Source organism: Myotis daubentonii, chromosome 6, assembly GCF_963259705.1.
Source record: "Myotis daubentonii chromosome 6, mMyoDau2.1, whole genome shotgun sequence".
Classification (NCBI taxonomy): domain Eukaryota; kingdom Metazoa; phylum Chordata; class Mammalia; order Chiroptera; family Vespertilionidae; genus Myotis; species Myotis daubentonii.
The window spans coordinates 39,751,095-39,764,201 of record NC_081845.1 but is presented as its reverse complement, the minus strand read 5'-3'; the positions used below and the strand labels follow the sequence as shown (position 1 = coordinate 39,764,201).

At 38.3% G+C, this 13,107-nt stretch overlaps 1 protein-coding gene and 1 pseudogene across 4 annotated transcripts in view; both read right to left on the bottom strand.

The window, feature by feature from the left end:
• Window positions 1-13,107, bottom strand: part of PDSS2 (decaprenyl diphosphate synthase subunit 2) — a 230,023-nt gene that overhangs the window by 33,029 nt on the left and 183,887 nt on the right. The gene's annotated exons all lie outside the window — the stretch shown is intronic.
• On the bottom strand, window positions 246-1,671 carry LOC132236460 (ATP synthase subunit g, mitochondrial-like; annotated as a pseudogene).

The following is a 13,107-nucleotide window of genomic DNA, read 5'->3' as shown; positions in this document are numbered from 1 at the left end:
TCTGGACTTGAAAGCTGGATATGGGGAAACCTTTTTCTAAAAGCAGAAAACTAATATTCCACAGCAGGGAGTGGAGAAATCCTTGAGACTGATCATCTCTATTACCATTTTATTTTTCTCCCATGCTATCCGCTATAGTCTTTTTAAAAATTTATTTTAAAGATTTTCTTCTTTAGCTTCCAATGAAAACTACTTTTCTCTCAAACTGTTTAGTTGAAAGAATATATTAAACACCCATTTGCCCTCTACCTAGATTAACCAATTGGTAGTATTTTGCCATATTTGCTTTCTCTCTATATGATCATTTGCTGAGTATATGAGAGTAAATGTAGACATCATGATGCCTCATCCCTTTGGCATTTATTTCCAAAGAACAAAATGATGTTCTACATAACCCAAGACATGATCACACCTGACAAGTGTGACATTTACTATAATATTTAAGATATAATCTATATTCAAAATTTCCAAGTCAACCCACAGTGTCCTTCAGAGCTGTTTTTGTCCCAATCGAAGATCAAATTAAAAATCATGTATTCCTAATGGATGTCATGGCTTTTTAATATCTTCTCATCTACAACAGTCCACACACCACTACATTTTCTTTCATAATATTGACATTTTTGACAAATCTTTTTAAAATTCAAACACCATTCTGATCACTCATATTCCAAGAACTTTCAAATAATAAACCAAAAAGAAACAGATGTTAAAGACTGATCTTCAAACATTATAGCCAAGGATGCCACACTTGCCTATGATCTTGCTGACATAAAATCACATCCACACTTCAGTGTTCACCAAACCATTCAGCAGAGCTTCCTTAACTGTGAGCTGTCTGAAACTACCAGTTTGAGCACTATGACTATATTTTTCCAGCTCTGAATATCTGTAGGGATCTAAGCAGGGGTTGGCATAGTGCCAAAATGTGGTCAATCAAGGCTTCCATAAGTCACAGTAGCGTTTACTAGCGGGGCCTCTTCTGCAAGGTTATGGACAAATTGGGCCATGGTCCTAGGATGGAAAGTCTGTGGCCCTGACGGCCAGCTTTATGTCCAATATTGGCATTTAGTCCAGGTCAGTTGCTCTGCAGAATGTCCCTTATCTGGGATTTGTCTGATTGTTTTCTTATGATTAAAGCTTAAACATTCTGGCAAGGTAACTATACAGATGATGCTGTATACTTCTCTGTTACATCAGGAATTACACAATAGCAGTTTGTCTCATTATTGGAGAAACTAAGTTTGTTCGATGTATTTAATTTGTAATCGACAGGGTGCTTTGAGTCCATGTGAATACTTGGTTTCCTGTTTAATTAAAATATTATATTGGTGGCTGCAAAATGAAAGACATTTAAAAGGTATTTTTCCTTGGCATAGGCAGAAATATAATTGGTTCCTTTAGAGAAAACAGGTCTTACTGAAAATAAACTCTCTGTACATTTGCATTGGTATTAAGAGGTAGAGTTTATACATAAAAAGGAGGTTTGCTAGGGGATAGCGAAGAATGGTTTGGGTATAGTGTGAGAGGATTAAAAAGGTCACAAATCAGAAATCTACTCTATCTGCTAGTCCAGCAGGTGAAGTAGCCAGTGAGTTTTTTTTGTTTGGTAGAAGAATCAGGTTCTCCAGTTACAGAGCTGGAAAGGTATTAGATTGCGAGTATGCATGTGTTATGTTCATACATACCAGCTTTGCCTAACCACCTCTGTCTCAACTTTTTGAATAGGAATAGTAGGATATCTAGGGACAAGTGAGTTACCCTAGCATTGGTAATATGCAGTTCACGTAAGGTATTTTATGGCTGGTTATGACACTGTCAGAATGCCACAAGCCTAAGTGACATTTCGGTACTTTCAGAAATAACCAAGAAAATATCATAATTCTCATTTCTCTAGGTGACTTGTAATGGCAGCAGAAAACGAGAAGGATCATTAAAAATAAAGCTGCTGACCTGCAATAGCCCCTGGACTCCCCAAGAGAGTCAGAGCTCTGTGATTCCCGGGAAGATTCCACCTTCTTTTATTAGGGATCAAATGATAACTGAGTAATGACTTCACCTCCCTAGGGCGAATCGCCATTCACTATCAGTATTTTTACCTGATCATTATTTTCCAGCAGCTACAAATTTAAATTTAAAATTAAGGTAGGGAGAAAGCTGTAGAATTTATATGGAGACATTGCCCAACAAATATTTTTCAGCTGTTTCAGGCCTGGTTAGTGCCCTAAATTGCCTCTTGTGAAAGAGTATGGTGTGTATGTGTGCACCGATGGGCGTGATGGAAGAGGGCTAGCTAATCTTAAGATTTTTTTGGGGGGAAAGAGAGAGTTGGAGAGGAGGTAACAGTGCTTGATATGAAAAATTCCAGAGGTGCTCTTCCTCCTGACTTCACAATGATGTTGAACACACCTATCTGAGAAGAGCAGGGAAGTTATTTCATATGTGAAAATAAGAAATCATAGGTGACTTCTACCTTCAGGAGCAAGACTTTTCTATTTTTCAATGTCAAAACAAGTATTAAGCTTCTAATAGAGATAAATATTTTTCTTATGATGCATCTCTTGCCTAAGAGGCCTATTTCTTAGATTTATTTAAGAGCTGAAAGGGATCTTAGAAATGATCTAGTTCAAATGCCATCATTTTGCAGAAAATAATAAAAAAGACGTGAAAGGATGTGATAAAGGTTTTGCAGATGCTAGCAAAGCCCAAAGTAGAACCCAGGTCTTCCAAATCCTGGTCCTCTATGGGCCATTTCCACTACACCAACTTGACTCCATTTAACAAAACGGGCTGCCATCAAATATAGCTTACTCTGTGAAGACCACACCACACATACTTTTTTTTTTAAAAAAAATATCTTATTGATTTTTTACAGAGAGGAAAGGAGAGGGATAGTTAGAAACATCGATGAGAGAGAAACATCGATCAGCTGCCTCCTGCACACTCCCCACTGGGGATGTGCCCGCAACCAAGGTACATGCCCTTGACCGGAATCGAACCTGGGACCCTTCAGTCCGCAGGCCGACCCTCTATCCACTGAGCCAAACCAGTCAGGGCCACACATACTTTTTGATAAATATTAATTGAATGACTACTTCAAGTAAGTCACTAAGCCAGGTACTATGAATAATTCAAAGGTTAGTTCACTATTATCCTTAAGGATGCTGCAATAAAATTCAAAACGTGGGGGAGGAGAGGACTGCAAAAATGCAGAGGAGGCAAATTTCACGAAAAAATTGGAAAAGAGCATTAGAAAGGACTAGTTTGAGAATTAATATGAAACCTCCTTGAGATTTAGGATAGAATGTCTCTCTCAAGTGTTATGTAAATTGTGTTCCCTAACTCATTCACAGTGCCAGATCATTCTCTTATAGACCTTTATATAAATATGAATATTATAATTTAGAAGATTAAAATAAACTTGTTAGGCATCTTCAATCTGAAGAATGTTGCCACTTGCATGACAGAAACTAACATTTATTTGCTTCAGATGAATGCATCCTCTCTCATCAGAGACCCTGTTCATGACTCAGACATGCAGATATAAGGAGAAGAGCCTGAAGTCAGTGGCTAAACACAGATGATTTCGAAAGGATATCCCTTTGAATTTAAATCAAGTTGGGGATACTGGTTTGGGAATATTTCACCAGCTGTTTAGGAAATCCTGGACTCTCGTGTTGTCTACATTGACAATTTAGCATGCTTACAAAGAAACTAAGAGTTAAATATGTTCCTTTTCTGTGAAGTTCCTTTAAAATTCATATCTATGCTACTCTTACATGTATATGTATATATATGAATAGTTGGTAGGGAGAGTTGGTAACTTTCATTGAACATATTTAGCTGTATTTTTTCAACCAAAATATAAATCTGTAATGTATTCTAATGTAACTCAATTAGAGCTACTAACACCATCTGTATATATATTTTCAGTTAAGCTGTCAAAAAATACACAAATATACCCTAGTAATACAATATTCAATAGCCATGTGATATCCCAATTGTATGATACTTCATTTAACATTTTTCTACATTGAAATGCATCAATTTTCATGTTCTTCCTTTTAGAATTAGTATTTTACTATATTTTAATACGTAAGTCTTTGCCCAATCTCTGATATTTTCCCCCGGTATAGATGACTAGAAGTAAAATCACTGTAATAAAGTATATAACATTTTAAAATAAAAGTTTTAAAATAAAACCAAATATACGTATATTATTTAAAAAGTCAAATAGTATAAGACTTTTAATAAAACTCCTAGCACTCTCCAGATTCTCTCTGTCCTGTGTCCCTCTCTTTGTTTCTTTTGCTGTTAATCTTCAAATATTGTCCCTCCTTGATTAAATTTTAGACATTATCTATTGATCCTACCATGAAAAAAATAATCACATTTCTTTTCTTTTTTCTTTTTGAGAAACCCACCTTTTATTTAAACAATTCCCAGCCAAGCTCAAAGCAATCTCACTTTGTAAATAATTTACATGGACAAATTAGGCAGAGGTAAGGGGTACCTGAATTGTAAGGAAAATGATCTTATCTCTCTCTTTTTAAAAAATTCTTTATTGTTTAAAGTATTACATAAGTCTCCCTTTTTTCCCCTGGTCATCAGATTATTTATTCACTTAATTCTTAGATTCACTTGTTGATAGATGCATATTTGTTGTTCATAATTTGTTCTTAAAGGACACCTTTCAGCATTTCATATAATACTGGTTTGGTGGTGATGAACTCCTTTAGATAAGGATCTGTGAAGCTCTTTATCTGACCTTCAATTCTGAATGATAGCTTTGCTGGATAAAGTAATCTTGGTTGTAGGTTCTTGGCATTCATCACTTTGAATATTTCTTGCCACTCCCTTCTGGCCTGCAAAGTTTCTGTTGAGAAATCAGCTGACAGTCGTATGGGTACTCCCTTGTAGGTAACTGAGTTTCTTTCTCTTGCTGCTTTTAAGATTCTCTCTTTGTCTTTTGCTCTTGGCATTTTAATTATGATGTGTCTTGGTGTGGTCCTCTTTGGATTCCTTTTGTTTGGGGCTCTCTGTGCTTCCTGGACTTGTAAGTCTATTTCTTTCAACAGGTAGGGGAAGTTTTCTGTCATTATTTCTTCAAATAGGTTTTCAATATCTTGGTCTCTCTCATCTTCTGGCACCCCTATAATTCGGATGTTGGTACGCTTGAAGCTGTCCCAGAGGCTCTTTACACTATCTTCGTATTTTCGGATTCTTTTTTTCATTTTGCTTTTCCAGTTGGGTGTTTTTTGCTTCTTAGCATTTCAAATCTTTAACTTGATGCTTGCGCTCCTCTGGTCTGCTGTTGGGAGTCTGTATAATATTCTTTATTTCAGTCAGTGTATGCTTAATTTCTAGTTGGTCCTTTATCACAACATCGAGGGTCTCATAGGTTTCTTGAGGATCTCACTATATTTATCAGCGGTCTCACCTGTCTTTTCGAGGGCCTTACTAAATTTATTGGCGGTCTCACCAGTCTTTTCGAGGGCCTTACTAAATTTATCAGTGGCTTCTAGACAGTTCTTGAAAGACCTTAAAAGTGTGGTTTTGAGCTCTATATCCAGCATTTTGCCTTCCTCCATTTCTGTCCTGTTTCTTTGTCTCCGCATGTTTTATGCTTTCTTGGTGCACCCCCTAAGTGGTCTTTGTGCGCCGTCTTGTTGTAGTTAAGCCTTGATTGTTGTAGGTAACACTGGGGGGGGGGGGGATTTGACCTCCAGGCCATCTGGCTGTCATAAGTCTCCTTTTTCCCCCCAGCTACTCCCACCCCCTACATTTCTTACATGACCAAAATACATTTTTTCCTTCACTTCCTTGCATTGATGACATTTTTGCTTTAAATCAATATTTGATATTTGTAATTTTTGCTATATAAATATTCTTTAGGCCATGTAGAGAACTATTACATTTCCTTTCTTACACATTAATTTTTTTTATTATAGCTAATAACTACGTCATTTTATCCATGTTTAGTGTGGCTCTTTTAAAATGTGGGCCCCAAATTCTTGGAAACTCTTCCCATTTGATAGGTGAGATCTACAACCCTCCCCTTGAATTGACAGGAGACCATGGAAGTGACTGTGGGACTTGGGAGGCTTAATCCTAAAACATGGTGCAGCTGGAACACTTGCATTTGGAGTTCTCATCAGTCAGGTAAACAGTTGGACTACTCTGTTGCTGCCGGGCTGTGAGAAAGCCAAAATAAATGGAGAGGCCATGTATGAGCACTCTGGTTGGTCAGCAGCCTGGTTTCTTGACAGCCCAGCCCAGGTGCCAGGTGAGAGTGGAGCCTCCAAACAATCCTAGGCCCCAGCATTACTGAGTCACTTCTAGCCACTGGGTCTTTCCAGCGGAGGCCCCAGAAATCACAGAGCAGTCACCCCCTCGGTGCACTGTCCAAATTCCGGACCCAGAGAATCCATGAACACAATAAAGTCATTATTTGAAGTAGCTAAGTTTTGGGGCAAATTTTGTGTTTGCAGTAAAAGTAACAGGAACCCTTACTTTTCTGTGCCTATCATTAATTTGTCCCCAAATTCTCTATATGGTCAAGGACATTAGGCAATCATCAGTCCCATTTTTCCCTTAGAGATAGTTCTCCTGGAGGTCTCTGTCTTCTTGTTCCAATGCAGACTGGATGCATACCCATCAGCCCAGGACTTGCTTGAATTAGAAACAGTGTAGCATGTTACTCTAAGGACATGGGCCCTGGAGCTAGGCTACAAGGGCTTGAATCCTGGCTCCACCATGTGCTACCTGTGTGACTGTGCACAGGGTAGTTAATCCCTCTGTGCCTCTGATTTCTCATTAGAACAGTTCTTGGCACATGGTAAGTGCTCTTATTATTGGCAACACTGTTGGCTTATTATTCTTTCCTTCATTTTGTCCTGGGATTTCCCACTGCCTCACACCTAGATCTGATCCCCTACTTCCTAAAGTCCATGACTTTCTTTGCTTGGTTACTTCTTGCCTTGATAGAAATACCTCACCTACTCCCTGAAAAAAGATGCTTGGAAGGTAAGTTTTTTTTGAGATCTTGCTTATCTGTTTTAAGTTGTCTTTATTTAACGTCACATTGGCAACATGACTGGCATAAAATTCTAAGTTGGAAATAATTTTATCTTTGAATACTGAAGTAAACTCCATTGTCTTGAAGCTTTCAGTGTCTCCATGGCCATTCGGATTACTATTATTATTTTTTAAAAAGTGCCCTGAGTGGGGATCAAACCCATAACCTTGGTGTATTGGAACAATGCTCTAACCAACTGATTCTTGATCCTTTGCAGGTAGGATTTTTTTTTTTTATTGCTTAAAGTATTACAAAGGGTATTACACATGTATCCATTTTATCCCCCCGCCCTAGACAGTCCCCTAGCCTCCCCTATCCCCCAGTGTCTTATGTCCATTGGTTATGCTTATATGCATGCATACAAGTCCTTTAGTTGATCTCTTACCCCCCTACCTCCTGCCCCCCAACCCTCCCCGGCCTTCCCGGCCTTCCCACTGCAGTTTGACAATCTGTTTGAGGCAGCTCTGCCTCTGTATCTATTATTGTTCAAAAGTTTATAATGGTCTCTATTGTCCATGAATGAGTGAGATCATGTGGTATTTTTCCTTTATTGACTGGCTTATTTCACTTAGCATAATGCTCTCCAGTTCCATCCATGCCGTTGCAAATGGTAAGAGTTCCTTCCTTTTTACAGCAGCATAGTATTCCATCGTGTAGCTGTACCACAGTTTTCTAATCCATTCATCTACTGATGGGCACTTAGGCTGTTTCCAGATCTTAGCTATGGTGAATTGTGCTGCTATGAACATAGGGGTGCATATATCCTTTCTGATTGGTGTTTCTGGTTTCTTGGGATATATTCCTAGAAGTGGGATCACAGGGTCAAATGGGAGTTCCATTTTCAGTTTTTTAAGGAAACTCCATACTGTCTTCCATAGTGGCTGCACCAGTCTGCATTCCCACCAGCAGTGCACAAGTGTTCCTTTTTCTCCACATCCTCTCCAGCACTTGTCGTTTGTTGATTTGTTGATGATAGCCAGTCTGACAGGTGTGAGATGGTACCTCATTGCTGTTTTGATTTGCATCTCTCGGATGATTAGTGACTTTGAGCATGTTTTCATATGTCTCTTGGCTTTCTGGATGTCCTCTTTTGAAAGGTGTCTATTTAGGTCCTTTGCCCATTTTTTGATTGGATTGTTTATCTTTCTTTTGTTAAGTTGTATGAGTTCCCTATAAATTTTGGAGATTAGGCCCTTATCAGATATGTCATTGGCAAATATGTTTTCCCACACAGTGGGTTTTCTCGTTGTTTTGTTGATGGTTTCTTTTGCTGTGCAGAAGCTTTTTATTTTGATGTAGTCCCATTTGTTCATTTTTTCTTTAGTTTCAAGTGCCCTAGGAGCTGTATCAGTGAAGAAATTGCTTCGGCATATGTCTGAGATTTTGTTGCCTTTGGATTCTTCTAGAATTTTTATGGTTTCCCGTCGTACATTTAAGTCCTTTATCCATTTTGAGTTTATTTTTGTGTATGGTGTAAGTTGGTGGTCTAGTTTCATTTTCTTGCATATATCTGTCCAATTTTCCCAGCACCATTTATTGAAGAGATTATCTTGGCTCCATTGTATGTTCTTGCCTCCTTTGTCAAATATTAATTGAGCATATTGGTTCGGGCCGATTTCTGGGGTCTCTATTCTATTCCACTGATCTATATGCCTATTCTTGTGCCAGTACCAGGCAGTTTTGAGAACAGTGGCTTTGTAATACAACTTGATATCTGGTATTGAGATCCCACCTACTTTGTTCTTTTTCAGGATTGCTGCAGCTATTCGGGGTCTTTTTTTATTCCAGATGAATTTTTGGAGAGTTCGTTCTAGATCTCTGAAGTATGCCGTTGGTATTTTAATGGGAAGTGCATTGAATTTATAGATTGCTTTGGGTAGTATGGACATTTTAATGATGTTGATTCTACCAATCCATGAACACGGTATGTTCTTCCATCTGTTTATGTCTTCCTCTATATCTTTTTTCAACGTCCTGTAGTTTTCTGAGTAGAGGTCTTTTACCTCTTTAGTTAAGTTTATTCCTAGGTAGCTTAGTTTTTTTGGTGCAATGGTAAACGGGATTGTTTTTATAATCTCTCTTTCTGAAAGTTCACTATTGGTGTATAGAAATGCCTCAGATTTCTTGGGGTTAATTTTGTATCCTGCTACATTGCCAAATTCATGTATTAAGTCTAGTAGCTTTTTGATGGAATCTCTAGGGTTTTGTATGTATAATATCATGTCGTCTGCAAATAAGGACAGTTTTACTTCCTCTTTTCCAATTTGGATGCCTTTTATTTCTTCTTCTTGCCGAATTGCAATGGCTAACACTTCCAGTACTATGTTGAACAGGAGTGGTGAGAGGGGGCATCCCTGTCTTGTTCCTGTTCTTAGGGGAAATGGTGTTAGTTTTTGTCCATTGAGTATGATGTTGGCTGTGGGCCTGTCATATATGGCTTTTATTATGTTGAGGTATGATCCTTCTACGCCCACCTTGCTGAGAGTTTTTATCAAAAATGGGTGTTGAATTTTGTCAAATGCTTTTTCTGCATCAATTGATATGACCATGTGGTTTTTTTCTTTCAATTTTTTTATGTGATGTATCACGTTTATTGATTTGCGGATATTGTACCATCCTTGCATCCCTGGGATAAATCCTACTTGGTCATGGTGTATGATCTTTCTGATGTACTGCTGGATCCGATTTGCTAAGATTTTGTTGAGGATTTTGGCATCTATGTTCATGAGGGATACTGGCCTGTAATTCTCTTTCATTGTGTTGTCTTTACCTGGTTTTGGTATTAGGGTGATGCTGGCTTCATAGAATGAGCTTGGAAGTGTTCCTTCCTCTTGAATTTTTTGTAGTAGTCTGAGGAGGATAGGTTTTAGTTCTTCCTTGAATGTTTGGTAAAACTCCTCTATGAAGCCGTCTGGTCCTGGGCTTTTGTTTGATGGAAGCTTTTTGATGACTGCTTCAATTTCTTCCATAGTTATTGGCCTGTTGAGATTTTTAGATTCTTCCTGATTGAGTTTTGGAATGTTGTATTTTTCTAGGAATTTGTCCATTTCCTCCATGTTGTCTAGTTTGTTGGAGTAGAGCTGTCCATAGTATTTTTTAACAATCATTTGTATTTCTGTGGGGTCTGTTGTTATTTCGCCTCTATCGTTTCTGATTTTATTAGGATTTTCTTTTTCTTTCTATAAGTATTAGGATATCTTCTTTATCCCCATTGTTCCAAAATGTGATAATGATGTGATTTGGCATGGGTCTTTTAAAATTCATTATTTAGGGCACCAGTTCAATTTGGAGACTGAGGTCCTTCAATTTTTAGAAATTTTCTTTTCTTTTAAAAAATTCATTAATTTTTTTTGTCTGCATTTTCAGTATTCCCTTTTTGGGATTCATAATACATAGAGAATCTTTTAAATTGGTCCTCCAATTTTCTTAACTTTTCTATTTTCTATTATCTTTTCATTCAAATTTCTGGGAGATTTTCTCATTTATATTTTCTATTTAAAAATATTCTGCTTTATATTTTTTATTTTATAATTTTGATTTCTCATTTTTTTCTTCTTCTTTTTTTTATAATTGTATTACCTGAATGTGCTGCCCTAGGCACCACAGTTAGTCTTATCCATTTTATTTATTTATTTATTTATTTTTAATATATATATTTTATTGATTTTTTACAGAGAGGAAGGGAGAGGGATAGAGAGTTAGAAACATCGACGAGAGAGAAATATCGATCAGCTGCCTCCTGCACACCCCCTACTGGGGATGTGCCCGCAACCAAGGTACAAGCCCTTGATGGGAATCAAACCCGGGACCCTTCAGTCTGCAGGCCGACGCTCTATCCACTGAGCCAAACCAGCCAGCGCTGATTTCTCATTCTTGGATTGTCATTTTTAAAATATATAACCTGCTCTTATTTTATGGATTTAATATCTCCTGAGTATACTGACTACAGTACTTTTGAAAATGTCATTTTTTTAACAGTCTCTTTTCTTCTAAGTTACCTCTTTTTATCAGTTTGTTTTTGATTCATTCTTTTCTTTTATTAATCTTAGTTCATGTCTTTTATTAACCCATATACAATTACTTGTCTTCTGATTTGTTGAAGTAATAGATCAGACAACATTTGCCACAATACCATCTGTCAAAGTGACTAGCCATAAAAACTTCAGCACCACATTCATCTGAAGGCCATTCCTGTGAGGGCGACTGATTTTGCCGTTCTCATCCACTTTTTAGTATTTCAGGACAGCCAGCTTAACCTTCTTTCTCTTATGCTTATTCTTCTTGGGAGTGGTGTAAGACTTCTCCCTTTTCTTAGCACCACCACGAAGTCTCAACACAAGATGAAGGGTGGCCGAAACCGGTTTGGCTCAGTGGATGGAGCGTCGGCCTGCAGACTGAAGGGTCCCAGGTTCGATTCCGGTCAAGGGCATGTACCTGGGTTGCAGGCATATCCCCGGTGGGAGATGTGCAGGAGGCAGCCGATCGATGTTTCTCTCTCATCGATATTTCTAACTCTCTATCTCTCTCCCTTCCTCTCTGTAAAAAATCAATAAAATATATATTTAAAAAAAAAAAAGATGAAGGGTGGACTCCTTTTGAACGTCATAGTCATAGACAAAGTATGTCCATCTGCCAGTTGCTTGCCAACAAAGATCAGTCTTTGCTGATCAGGAGGAATTCCTTCCTTATCCTGGATTTAGGCCAGGGGTGGGTAACCCCTGGCACGCGTGCCAAACATGGCATGCCAGTAACTTTTGCTGGCACACGAAACCCTCTCTTGTAATCTTCCATTTACAATTATTTTCTTAATATGGACTTTTTTATTTTTCAGATAAATTCAGTGTAGGTGCATCTTAGATAAATAAATAATTTTACATAACAAGTTATCTTAAAGACCACAGACATGGATTGACGCGAGCGGGGAAGAGCAATTTCTATGCCTCTGCCTTAACTCTCCCTGCCTTCCTAGATCCGACCAGTGTTTTGGTTTCATCCACATACGCTTGTGAATCTTTGTTCTCAGTGATGAATTTTGTTAAGTCTCGTAATAGGAGTAGCCTGACGGATGAAAGTAGTAGATCATGCATATCTTTGAAGGTCATGAAATAGAAACCTGATGTAAAATCTCTATCATCAGTGATGCAGCAGCAAAAGTTCCACTGATAATATCAAACGGAGTCATAAAGTTTCCTGTCGGACTACCAGTGTACATGTATACATTAAAAAAATAAATGTATTTTTCATCATCATATACTGTGTTTTTGTCGCTCGAATGAATTTTATTATTTCTTCAAGGTTCTCCACATACGTACACCTTAAGAGATATCAAGTAGGTTCTCAAAAAATTAGGGTTGGCACGCAGAAGAATTTTGAGTCAGAGATTTTGCTGGTTTTGGCACGCACTCACAAAAGGTTGCCCACCCTGATCTAGGCCTTTACATTTTTTTATTGTATCCAAGGGTTCAGCTTTGAGAGAGATGGTCTTCCCTGTAAGGATGTTCATGAAAATCTGCCATTCCACCTCAGATGACGGATCGGAAAGGAAGAGCCTTGCCTCATTCTTTTATGGCAGAGGTTTCACTCAAATGCCCAGTAGTCCTCTAGTACCTGTGGTGCTGCACTTGGATACTTTGGGGCTTGTCAACTGGTGGGCCTCCCTGTTGGAGGGCTGCAAGGACATGGCGTGTTTACTGAGGGGCCTCAACCATTCACATCTGCAGGTCTTATTGCCTGAGCTTGACAGTTTCCCCAGAAAGGAATCCTATTGTTTCCTACCTGGTGAATAAGGGATTTTAAGATGGCTGATAGAATTTTGAGAGCCAATAGGGGAGGAGGGGGAGGAGAGCAAACATCTCATCTTTCTGAATGCAGGTATCACTTAGGAACCCTCTGCTTTAAGCATGGTAGCTACCCCCTCAGCTGTGCCTGGTTCCTTCCCTGTGTCATTCTCAGGTTAACCCAATCAATCAGAACCATGAAGCTACATAAATTCCATGAAGCTTTAGGTAAAAGGGCAATAACTTTTGAAT